Here is a 12986-nt window from a genome sequence, read left to right as displayed (position 1 = left end):
CGGTATACAGCATCAAGCACATGCTGCCTCAGCCATGCTGTCTATTGTACTGCTTGCATACAGCAAACGCTTCAGAGCCTTTCCTGTATGGACTTCACAGGTCAGAAACAGTTTCATCCCAAGAACTATAAACGCACTCAATCAAGTGCTCCTAGTAGAACTGTTTGTACTTATAATTACAATCACCTCACTGTAAACTTGTGATACAGTTATAATATTCCACAACCTGAGCCACTTTATAAAGAGCATATTTAAATATGATGATATCATTTTTAAGATGAAATGCAGCAAAATATGTTTATTATATTATACAGATAAAACATTAACTTCATTTAAATAATCTATATTGTTAATAATTAAACATGTGAGGACACGGTGTCGCAGTGCTAGCAAGAAGCTGGCACTCTGTTCACTGATTATTCCTGCCTCGCGCTGTATTCTTGCTGTAAGAGCCAATCTTAGAAATTTAAAGTTTTGAGTTAAACTCATATTGATGTTTGCTTAATTTGAATAGAATATTAATGTCTTTCATAGTCATCGCTTATGGTCTTTTCCCCCTATAGTTAACAAGAGATAGAACCTTCTTACTATAACTGAGTAACAGTGTGATAATAAGCTTTTTTTGTTTGGAACAGGTCCCAGTAAAGAGGGACTTGAAAGACCCATTTTTTGCTTAGAAATGGAATAAGCATACAGTTTTCTGACTGTCTTGAAGTGGTTCAGAAATGTTAAGTAAATAGTAACGATTTGAGATGTAACAAGATTAAGCTTAGAATTGAACTTTTCTTACATTAATTTTTCCTTTTTTTGCTATTTCAATTTTCTCTTTTTGTGTGTAAACTCTTTTACTTTAAAACTTAACTAAACTTCAAAAACGAAGATATTTTGTCTGTGTAATCATTTCTGCGAATCAGGCTTTTGTTGAATCCCATTTTTTGAGCTGAAGCTGCAGTACTTTGGTAATTTTTGAAAAACGCAGCTACACTTGCCAAGGCTGGCACAATACTGGATGGATAAATGGATAGAATAATTATTTTTCACGCTAACCAGGATTTATGAAGCGGAAGAATGTGGAAGTTGGTGAATGCACAGATTTATGCATCTGGATTTTTTGGTGCGTAAAAACATTTCTACTTTTGTCCTTACGCCATGTTTTAGCATGAGCCCTGATTTGCAGAGGGAAAAAGAGAGAAAGGATTAGAGGACAGTGCCAACCCCTGGCTTGGTGGGTAATTACATTCACTAGAACAATTAAGTTGCCTCCCAAGTGTGCACGCGTGATATGGATTTAGATGCAGATTTTTTTCCAATTTGCATTTAAATATTTATTTGAAGATTGAACCAGAAAATGTAAGTATTTTATCAGAAAAAGAATGAAAAAGCTGCTGTTCCAAACTAAATGTGGTAATACTGATGCTCTGTGCAAGAGAGGACAGAGCTGACTATACTTAGAAGGCTGGCGTCCTTCAACATCTGCAATAAGACTGCTGCAGATATTCTATCAGACGGTTGTGGCGAGTGCCCTCTTCTACGCGTTGATTAGCTGGGGAGGCAGCATAAAGAAGAGGGACGCCTCACGCCTGGACAAATTGGTGAGGAAGGCAGGCTCTATTGTAAGCGCGGAGCTGGACAGTTTGACATCTGTGGCAGAGCGACGGGCGCTGAGTAGGCTCCTGCCAATCATGGAGAATCCACTGCATCCACTACACAGTATCATCTGCAGGCAGAGGAGCAGCTTCAGAGACAGACTGCTGTCACTGCCCTGCTCCACTGACAGACTGAGGAGATCGTTCCTCCCCCACACTATGTGACTCTTCAATTCCACCCATTTGAGGCTGGAGGGGGGTAAACGTTAACATTATACAAAGATATTGTCTGTTATACCTGCATTGCTCTTTAATTTAATATTGTTCTTTATCAGTATGCTGCTGTTGGAATATGTGAATTTCCCCGTGGGATTAATAAAGTATCTATCTATCTATCTATCTATCTATCTATCTATCTATCTATCTATCTATCTATCGTTTCATCAATAGATGTGTTTTTTGTCAATATATAACCTCAATTCATCATTTTCTTTTGATTGAATTGTTTGTCTGCAGTATAAAGAAAATACAGCTTTGCATGTGTTCAAGAAAAATAATTACATTAACAAAAGCCTGAATATCCCAAGGGCAAACTGAAACTGTGGTTTGTTGCTTTCTATTCTATAGCATTTGCATTTTATGGATACTCAAATCTCCATCCATCTACCTTCTGCACCCACCTAACCTATTTTTAAGTAGCACAGACAGTCAGGCTCCAAGCACAAACCAATCCTAGACTCTTTTATAGCTTATCCTGTAGAATTATAATATGTTTATAATAAATAACAACACCATAAGGCTAAATAGGTTTTTGGATGACATAAGGGATGTTTTTAGATAACACACAGATTATGAAAACTGAAAGCATATACTGTACTTTGTAATTTTCCATGAGTCACCAAACTCTGATTAGTATTTTTTGGCTGAACTTCACAATTCCCATATAAGTAGTTAAAATAATAATGACCATAAATAATGTACATTTATTTTTCTCTGGTAAACATCAAAGTTTAGCTAATATTAAGCAAGCAGAATCAATAAGCTGGAAGTCTACATTTTTCCAATATTGTAAAAGAACCATTGTCTTCTGGATGCTTCCAATCTCTGTGTTAGCTTTGAAATGCAGCCATTGTGCCTTTCTTTCATTGCCATGTCACTTTGTTCTTGAAACTCATCGAGGACAGAACTTCCTGTATTCAAGACATTTTTGTGTGTGACCCTAATAAACTAATTTAATTGAATAAATCAATCAACCAAATGGGTCTACAGGGTTTCCAGACAGAAAATAAGGAAAGCAAAAATAATGGTAGACAGAGTTTACATTTGAAGGATGAAGCTATTCATTAATCTCTTTAATCTAAATCTTTAGATTTTCCTCAGTATTTAACAAATGTACATTTGTCAATCCATTTTGTTTTTCATCTGATGATTTTTTCGTAGCCACTGTGGCTACAGGTTTTTCTCCAGCCATTTTTTTAGATTTGACTCAACTCCTGGAGCTAATGGGACAGACAATGAGCCAACCAGATAGTTTGACTGCATTTGCACTTATGTGCCCATCATACAACATCTGTTTTTTAAAAATGAATAAGTTATATAGGTCTGTTAAGTGTTAATCTGTTCTGCTTATTTGGTGCACTTACAGAAAAAGGCAAATCAACAGTTTTGTAAATATCATAGAATTAAATGATATATTTCATTCATACCCTGCGGTGGGCTGGCGCCCTTCCCGGGGTTTCTTCCTGCCTTGCGCCCTGTGTTGGCTGGGATTGGGTCCAGCAGACCCCCGTGACCCTGTAGTTAGGGTATAGCGGGTTGGATAATGGATGGATGAAAGAATTAGACAATGATGATCACGTGGTCCTCTGGCCTTAAATCCATCAATGTAGGGACATCACGGTGCTTTAATCAGGTGGTGGTGGTGCAGATCGCCACCATAGAAAACAGCAGAGAAAGTAGGGGTTAGTATGGATTTTGGAGCCACCATGAATAATAATGATAATTAAATGCATATACAGAACATCAGGGTTACACAGCAGACCCCCGTGACCCTGTGTTAGGATATAGCGGGCTGGATAATAGATGGATGGAAGGATTTCATTCACAAGAAAAACTGGCTTTAGTTAGGAAATTGATTGGAGAGAAAATGGTGTCCCTCTGTGATCTGAGTCTGAGATCCCAGAGTTTGGTGATCATCTGTTATCTTACATTGCACCTTATTATTGTTTGGATGATGATTAACAAAAGAAACAAGGGATCTACATTTAAAAAGCAAGACAATTAAAATGAGGGTAAAATAAGTCTATTCCATTAGCAGAAATTATTGGTTACTAATGAAGACAGTAGCTGAAATGAAAACCTGCAGTCACTATGGCCCTCCAAAATCTTAGCGTGACACCCCTGAACTAAAGGAATTAGGAGATTCGGAGGCTATTCAATCTCAGAATTAGAGTATCTCAGAAAACGATCTTTGAAGGGACAGCACTGAGTCTCAACATTCAATCTTACCATAGTTAGTGCACCAAAAAAAACAACAGTGTTAAATTAATACAGTCAGAGACTGCCAGCAGCTCAGCCCGGCTGCGACGCCCCGAGAATGGAAGGATGGGGGAAGGCAGCAACTTTTGGACACTGCCTCCCCCAAGACGCTAGATGGCAGTTCCCCTGGAGTGTAGCAGTGCCCTGGATTCCAGCAGGGCATCCTGGAATTTGGAGTTCGGTACCCTCAGCCCTGTTGGGTGCTGTGGGTGCTGCCAGGGGGTGTTGTGGAAGGACCTGGGGAGTCATGCTTCCCTCCCTACTAGGGCTGATTAAAGAACTTGAATTCCCCATTTGACCGGGAAGTGTGGCAAGGCACATGGGAAAAAGAACAGATGCACTTCCAGGTCAAGGACTATATAAAGGATGGTTAAAACCCAGCAAGGGAGCCAGAGTCAGGTGGAGGTGGATGAAGCTTGCTGGAAGGTGTGGAGCAGGTAGAGAGAATTGTGTTTATTGTTGTATGTACAGTACTTGCGTTATTGTGGCTGTTGTGCTTGCAGGGCACTGTTCAAGGATGAAAAGAAGTTAAAGATCTTCTTGGTGCTTTTACCTGGTGTCCTGAGTGTCTGTCTGTTGGGTTTAAAGGGGCAACAGTGCCACCTAGCATCCACAATACTTTTAAAGGCTACTTAAATGGTATTCTCACTGAATATGCTGTATATGTTTGGAGACAACCATGAGTGAATTTTGCTTAAAATTGGGTGAGAACAATTTGAGTGAGTGTCACATGTCTAAACCAATCCATTGTCCCATGCAGGCGATGCTCAAAGTGGGATTGGTGATTCTGAACTGCAAAGATCAGAGGTACTCTCATTTACCTGATTCCAAAAGACTTCAAGCTTCTGTTTGTGATGAACCATCTTCAGTCAAAAATTCTCCTTAAAAAATCTTGTTAGACTGTGAGGGACAATCCAGAGTCCCAGCCAGTGTGGACCCCATTCCCTTACCTGGCCAGGAGGCCTTGATAACAGAATGTCAGATAGGGAATTACAAAATCTCCTTTCTGTGCCATGACCCTGATGTGGAGGGATATTACAGTGGGACTAGCATCCTAACAACCACTGAGAGACACATGGGATGGACTTGGGAAGAAGAAAAGATAGCAGAACATCCCCATGTACACTAAATGGCAGCAACCCATCTGGCAGTCCCATTATAGATGCCTGCAGGACAGCATGAGAGTTGTGGTCCCATGGGCCTGCCCTGTCAGATAGTAACAATACAAGGACCACTGTAGTCCTGCCTGACCCGGAAATGCTTCCTGGAGGTAACTGAATAAGTACCAGATGTATTTCTGGGTGAGAGCCCTTCACTCAGCTCAGGGAGTCTGAGTCGGGAGATGAGCTGGACACTCCCCTGGGACAAGTGGAGGAAAACAGAAGGAGCAAAGAGAGTGACTGTTGGTATTATTGGGCTGTATTATGTCATGTGGGAGCTTATACAAAACCGAAGGAGGGAAGCCTGTAACAGGTACACATTATTAAAAATAAAAGTGCTGGATTTGAACCTGAGATTCTGTATGTGCAATTGTGCCTGAGGTTTGGGGTGCTGGAACACCCCTAGTGGTCACATAGACATATAAATGTGTGTTACTTGTGTAAAGAGCACATTGCATGCTTGAAAAATAAACATAATCTGATGCAAAGGAAAAAAACGTTTCTGTTACATCATAATATACATTGGCATTCAATGGTATTAATGAATGCATGGTAAATATGAATGATATGTTGTTGGAGATGGAGTATGTGCTTATTGTTGTTCAGCATTAAGACAATGGTGTGGGAGTCTATGTCATCTTGAAAGAATTGCCAGCTATACTCATAAAAATATACACTGCAAAATATGCATTTGAAGTAAATGATGTGTCACAATCTGTCAAAAGGACTGCCATTAAGACAGCTGATAACGAAGAGCCACAAGAGGTGCAGGTTTCAGTACTCAAAACACCCAAATCAACAAATCTGCCTGACAACACCAGCTGAGTCTGCATCATAGCCACATTCTGATTGCAGGTCTAAATGAATAACTAAAGAAATCTAACATTATACTCTATTTGGAAATGCAAATGCATCATGACAAAATAGCTACAGCGTTACAGTATAACACGTATCTATCCATTGACCACGATGCTTATCTAAACTCTGTTTGCTGTTATGTCATATGGTGATGCATTAGTTAAAGTTACAGAAAGATATTGTAGCAGAAGAGGCTTTTCTCAAATGTATGGAACCCAATAGCTGCAGTGCTCTGTGTGTTTGTTTGTTTGTCTCCACTGTCACAGCACTCAACTCACCATGCAAATTAATTATTATGCTTCAGTTATCCTCTGCTACTGAATTTTAGTTTTTTATTTTTTCTCATTGTCATCTTTTTCCAGTATCTGTTGGTCTTCTTTGAGCCGCTTATTTATGTTAATGTTACGTTTGTTAACTGTATGCTGCCAATCACTACCAGAAACTGCCCTCTTTTTCATGTCCAGGGTTTTCCCTGAGATGGAGCAAACTTTACTAATAAATTTGTTCAGGTGTTGTGCTTCTTTTGTGCTCAGGTTGCTTCCTCAGGAGACTGCAGCATAGAACACTACACTGGCTACTACTTACTGGCAGAGCATTTCCAGCAGCTTGCTGCACACATCAAAAGACCAGAGTCTCCTTAACTAGTAAAGTCTGATCTGGCTTTTCTGGCACAGGTCCACTTTGTTTTTAGACCAGTCCAATTTGTTGTTTATGTGAACCCCCAAGTACTTGTATCTCTGCACCACTTCCATGTTCTCCTCATGGATGGTGGCTGGTCTCAACGGCTCCTTGGAATTCCTGAAGTCCACCACCAGTTCTTTTTTCTTGCTGATGTTGAGTTGAAGGTTGTTGTCCCTGCACAAAAAGACAAAGTCCTCCATGAATATCCTGTACTCTGACTCATCTCCTTTATTAATATACAGTCCCTCAGCCTCACAAACTGCTGTCTATCGGTCAGGTAAATGGTTAGCAAGAACAGAAAGAAAGTTTATACATTTATTAAATTGATAAATTGGAAACGTGGATTATAGAAAGACCCCACTGGCATTAATGCATGACTAATTACACATTACCAAGAATGTTATAACCACATAGAGTACCTGGTCTGGAACTGGTTAATGCCAAGCTAAATTTGATTTGCATGAATACATTTCTTTCCAATGATGATTGCAATATTTTGCAACTTTATTGTCAACTCAACCATATATGAGTTTGAAAAGAGATGAAATGACAAAGCTCATGGCTCATAATTTACACCTGGTGCAAACAGAACATGACAATGTGTTCAGACTGACAAAACCATACAGCATACTGTTTAAATAGCCTCCTGACTACCAGGAAAAAAAATATTGTCCAATCACATTTTTTTTAAATTCTCTAATCTTTGTAGGGTAATTAGAATACTGAAAACATTTTTTTTCAAAAAAAAGTTTTTATTTTCCAGATATCATGTGTCCACAACAGTGGACATCGGAACGCCATACATGTGAAACTGAATCTTGATGGCAATCAGTTAGTGCCAAAGAAAATACAAAAAAGTCAACATAAGAATGAGTTTAACATCCATAACTGTCAATCATAACTTTTGTTTGTCTGTTTTATTTTGCTTTGTTGTGCTTATTTGGTATGATACTTCAAAAAGCAATTCCCCTTCTTGGAAACACAAAGGAATACTTTGCACTTCGTGCACATCACATATGTTTTGCTCTTGCAGCCAGATCTGCGACACCTTGATGCATGTGTTTCGTCCACCATCTCTGGAAGATGGATGGCGCCATAGTGTCTCAGAGCTGCATTTGGCTGCCGTTTCCACTTTTGACGTGGGGGAGTGTAGTCATCTTCGCTGTCACTTGCGATTCCTGCTTGAGCCCGGGTAATCAACTCCTCACCAAGGAGCAGTTTGAAGTCAAGGAACTTCAGTGGTTTCTTCCCAGAAACTGGCAGTCACTCTTATACTGAAGCCACGAGTTGGTGATTGCCAAGTCAAAAAAGTGGAATACTGCACGCACTGTCCATTTCCGAGTGCGAGAGGCCATCCTGTAGAAACTCAACATTCGGTCAACCAAGTCCACACCACCCATGTTGGTGTTGTACTCAGCAATTGCCAGTGGCCTTGACACCTGGACAAACCTTTGTCTTTCTTGGACCATCTTCTGCGTGTGTCCTGAGGTTCAATGCCATAGGCAGAGGATGCCATGACAACTGGCTTGTTGTCCAACCACTTTATGACAGCAAGTTCAGGAGGGTTTCGTCTAACTACCATCTCTGATGTCCCTCTTCCTTCTTTTTGAAGGGCTTATCCCTATGATCTTGCACTCCTTTGGAACCCTGTTATTCATGAGGGTTCCAGTTCCTGTCAGCCCTTTTGTCATCAGGGTGTCGAGGAGGTTGACCGTTGTAAAGAACCTGTCAAAGAACAGGTGGGTTCCTTGGGGAACAGACTCTGCCAAATGAAGAACAGCTTGTTCTCCAATGCCTTTTCCTCCTGTATCTCTGAAAGTAGTCTTGCCTTGGTAGACTACAAAATCCAAGACCAGACCATTTGGTGCAGCCAAGACAAACACCTTCAGTCCAGTTGGGTATGGTTTGCCCGGTACATACTGGCGCACTGGGCAGCGACCAGTAAATGGAACCATTTGCTCATCAATGCACAATTTTCCTGTTCTAGGCAGATTTAGACATCCTTGCCTTACTTTGGTCAAGAGGGGCCTGATTCTCCACAAGAGATCACTTCTTTTTTCATCGTCTGGAACATCAAGGTCGTTGACGATCTTAATGGAATTTCTCAGCTTGTAAAACCGATTTCTGGTCATGGATTCTGCCACAATTTGAACTCTGGTATTTGAGGCCCAATACATTTGAATGTTTGGATATCCTAGACAGCCCATGTAAATAGAATTTCCAAAGAATGTCTTAAGTTCTTCAGGAGTGGTATTTAGTGTTGCTCCAGACACAAGGACTTCACGCTGATTTGTACACAGGGCCATTCCTTCCAAAGTGGAGGAAATAACTACAAATGTCCACTACAGAGGACATTTTTTTAACACTTAAATACTACACTAAAATACAGTTAAAATTATTCAGACAATGTTTAAATGTGTTGTTAAAAGACTTACATTAAATATGCCACCAACATTTCAAGCCAGAATTTGCTCAATAAAAAGTACAATGCACTTACTTTTCCTCTTCCCATAAAATGTGCCTGCAGTGATGGACGCCATTTTCCTTAATGAAAAAGAGAAAGGTACCAAAGCCCCACCCCTTCACATTTGGCATCATTGAAAAGCCCTAAATGTCCTCAGTAGATGGCAAAAGGAGTTAATTCAGTAGTATGCAGTGGGTTGGAGATATTCAGGTTTACATATGTCCTCCAGAGAGGACAAATTTGAACTACTGGTAGTCAGGAGGATAGGCAATATACCAATATAATTATCTGCCACAAGTGTACAGAAAGCCATTCAATGTAAGTACCACAGATCATTGCAGTGACAGATATTTTGGCACGAAAAAATGACTTCTGCATAAACTGGAGTGAGAGATAATGATCTAAGACAGTGGTTCTCAACCTGTGGGGCAGGGCCCCCTAGGGGGGCACGAAGTAACAAAAAGGGGTCGCGAATATGTGAAAAAAGAAAACAAGAATCAAAAATATGAAAAAAAACATCTGTTGAAACCAAAACAAATTCACTTAAACTACATTCTGATACTAGAACAATAGATATAGAGTTAGATAAATGTCAATAAAAGTTAAGTAGGTATAATAAAATATGCATCTACATTTCAAAAAAAATGTTAGGGGGGGGCGCGATTAAAACTGTTATGAAAACTTGGGTCGCAAATACTTAAAGGTTGAAAAACGCTGATCTAAGATTTTAGGGTAGGATGAAAGATCATGGTGCGCAATATTGAGCTAAGGAGTCTGACAACGTGGTGGGAAAGCTATCACATAATCTGAGAGATCCGCCTCTAATCCGCCTACTAATTCTGTAGTATCTTTTTACAGATTTCTGTTGGTGAAGAAAGATTCACTGATCTCAACATTGCTGACAAAATCTTCACAGAGTCAATGGAGGCTTTTATTGGGTCTCTTGAGGGACTGAACGAGGGGTCTGAGTGTCTGGGTTTGTGAGTGTCCTGGATAAAAAACAAGATCCAGGCCTTTAATGACCTCATGGGCACAGCCATCGGCAGTGTGTCTATCTGTGGAGAGAGTGTCGACCTTTTTGAGAGGTTTACTTACCACAGCAGCAGTATTCATGTCTCTAGTGATTCTTCCTATGAAGTTAGTAGACGAATTGGGAGAGCATGGGGGGTCATGAGGTCACTTGAAAGGGGTGTTTGGCACTCCCCACATCTTTAACAAAGGGCGAAGGTCTAAGTCTTTAGAGTCCTGGGGCTTCCTGTTTTGCTACATGTTTGTGAGATGTGGACACTATCCAGTGACCTGAGATGAAGACTCTTTGGTACTGTGTCGTTTCAGAGAATCATTGAGTTTGACATTGTGTCAAACCAGCGGTTGCTCACAGAGTCCCAAATGAAGCATATTACCTGCACTGTTAGGGAGCGTCAGTTATGGCGCTATGGCCATGTGGCATGATTTCCTGAGGGTGGTCCGCCTCACAGGATTCTCATTGTTGTGGCCCTGAGCAGCTGGACCAGGATAAGGTGATGCCCATGTAACACTTGGCTATGGCAGATAGATGGTCATTTCTGGGGAGTGGGACTGGACTGTGTGTCTGCCTGGGGGGTTGCCAACCAGGATCCCAAGCTGTTTCGTAGTGCAACACAGTGCATGCTCCCCAAACTGACCTGACCTGAAAAGAATGAATAATCCTTGCGATGGGTGAGAAGGGTCATGCACAATGCAGTAGGCTTTGCGGACACAGATTTTGGAGAATGAGTCTTTAAGAAAGATGAGAGGCACTGTGATAATATTCACCTCTGTCTTCACTATTCCCTACAATCTCTTGTGGTCAGACTTTCTGCAATGTTCAATCCTGATGATGCCGCTCTAAAACGTAAAGAGAATAGAAGACGAGAGGTTTGCACATGGTAGTTGACTCAGTAACTGTAGTCTCTGCTAGGCCTTTTTAGCCATGGTAGTGGTAATCTATGTGAGGTCCTCAGTTATGTGCATACTGACAAACTTGGTATTTACCAGTGCTTAATGTAAAGCACTCTAATCTCAAATTATTGTATTACATATATTGTATTATATGTGTTATCCATCTCAATGGTATAATGAAGTGTCTGATGTCCTTCAAATACAAATAAACATTAACATTTGGTAAAACAATGCACTTTTATTCAGGGTGTCTGTAGATTGCTTCTGGGTGATGACAGGGGTTAGGGAAGGAGGCAAATATCTTGTCAGTCCCATATTTGTATTTTCTTTTTCATGCCCCAAGCCCACTAATAGGGTTCTGCAATTTCTTGCATTTTTAATATATTTTTTTTATGATGCAAAAAAAAAATATAAATGAACAAAGTAGTAACTATAATAATAATAACAATAATGATAATAATAAATAGATAACAAATATAAAAATAATCCCTAAATTGTATCCCTCTCTCCAACCCAAACCCAAAATCATGTTCAAACAAGTAGACCCAAAAAGTGCCCCTTCCAGCAGCTGCCCATATCCATCCATCCATTATCCAACCCGCTATATCCTAACACAGTGTCACGGGGGTCTGCTGGCCATATCCACATCCAAAATCCATGTCCTGGAATATCCGAGACTAATTGTGAATCTAAAGTGGCAAGAAAACAGAGTGACAAAAATAAAAGTGACAGAAAGAAAAAGGCTTAAGGGAATGACAAGTGAAACATCTCCCATTAACCTTACTAGGGGGCTCTGTGCCCTGCTTGCTTGGTCGCCCACCACCGTGTTTGATTTACTGGATATAGTACAATACAATACAATTTACTTTGGTACAGCCCAAAATCACACAAGAAGTGTCACAATGGACTTTAACAGGCCCTGCCTCCTGACATCCCCCAGCCCTGACCCTCTAAGAAGACCAGAAAAAACTCCCCAAAAAAAAACCCTTGTAGTGAAAAAATCGAAGAAACCTTGGGAAAGGCAGTTCAAAGAAAGACCCCTTTCCAGGTAGGTTGGGAGTGCAGTGGGTGTCAAAAAGATGGGGGTCAATACAATACAGTACAATACATAGAACAGAATAAATCCTCAATACAGTATAAAAATAAAAATTCTAGAAGTACGGGGTAAAATTTCACATGAGATGATATCACATATTATGATTTGGATTTGTTTAGAGTCCTGGAGACCTCATTCATCAAGCTGCCTCTCCCATTTGGCCATTCCACGTCTGAAATAGTGCTAATCCGATGAATGGACCCCTCTTTCCCACGATTCCTGCGATCCTCCATCAGGGATGACTTTACCTTAGGCAGGCAATATACAATTTAAAGAGGTTGTTATTTTCTCGGGAATTGTTACATACTGTATGCATTATTTTTACTTTTACTTTAAAAACGTTTGTAAAAACAATACTTGTCCTTTATTTTCGGCCCCGTGCGTGGTTACATCTCTTCCTCGCCAGACGTATAACACAGCTGTCGTGCTGCCCTTCGATCTTTTTAAAGCCTTTACAGCCGCTGTTCTTTTTCCTACTTTGTGTCTCTGCTGCTTGCGTTGTGCTCGCTTCTCCGTCATCATAAATATACACCTGACCGAATTGTGTTTTCTCTGAAATTAAACTTGTTGTTGCTTTAACTGTTGTGTGTCCACAGATTCTTATAGTGTATGTTTCATTATTGTGTAAATCTATGTTTTGTGCATTGAATAACGTGCACTGAGACACCTGTATCTGTATGTGC

This window comes from Polypterus senegalus, chromosome 15 (assembly GCF_016835505.1).
Source record: "Polypterus senegalus isolate Bchr_013 chromosome 15, ASM1683550v1, whole genome shotgun sequence".
Lineage (NCBI taxonomy): Eukaryota > Metazoa > Chordata > Cladistia > Polypteriformes > Polypteridae > Polypterus > Polypterus senegalus.
Note: the sequence above shows the minus strand (reverse complement) of the source record.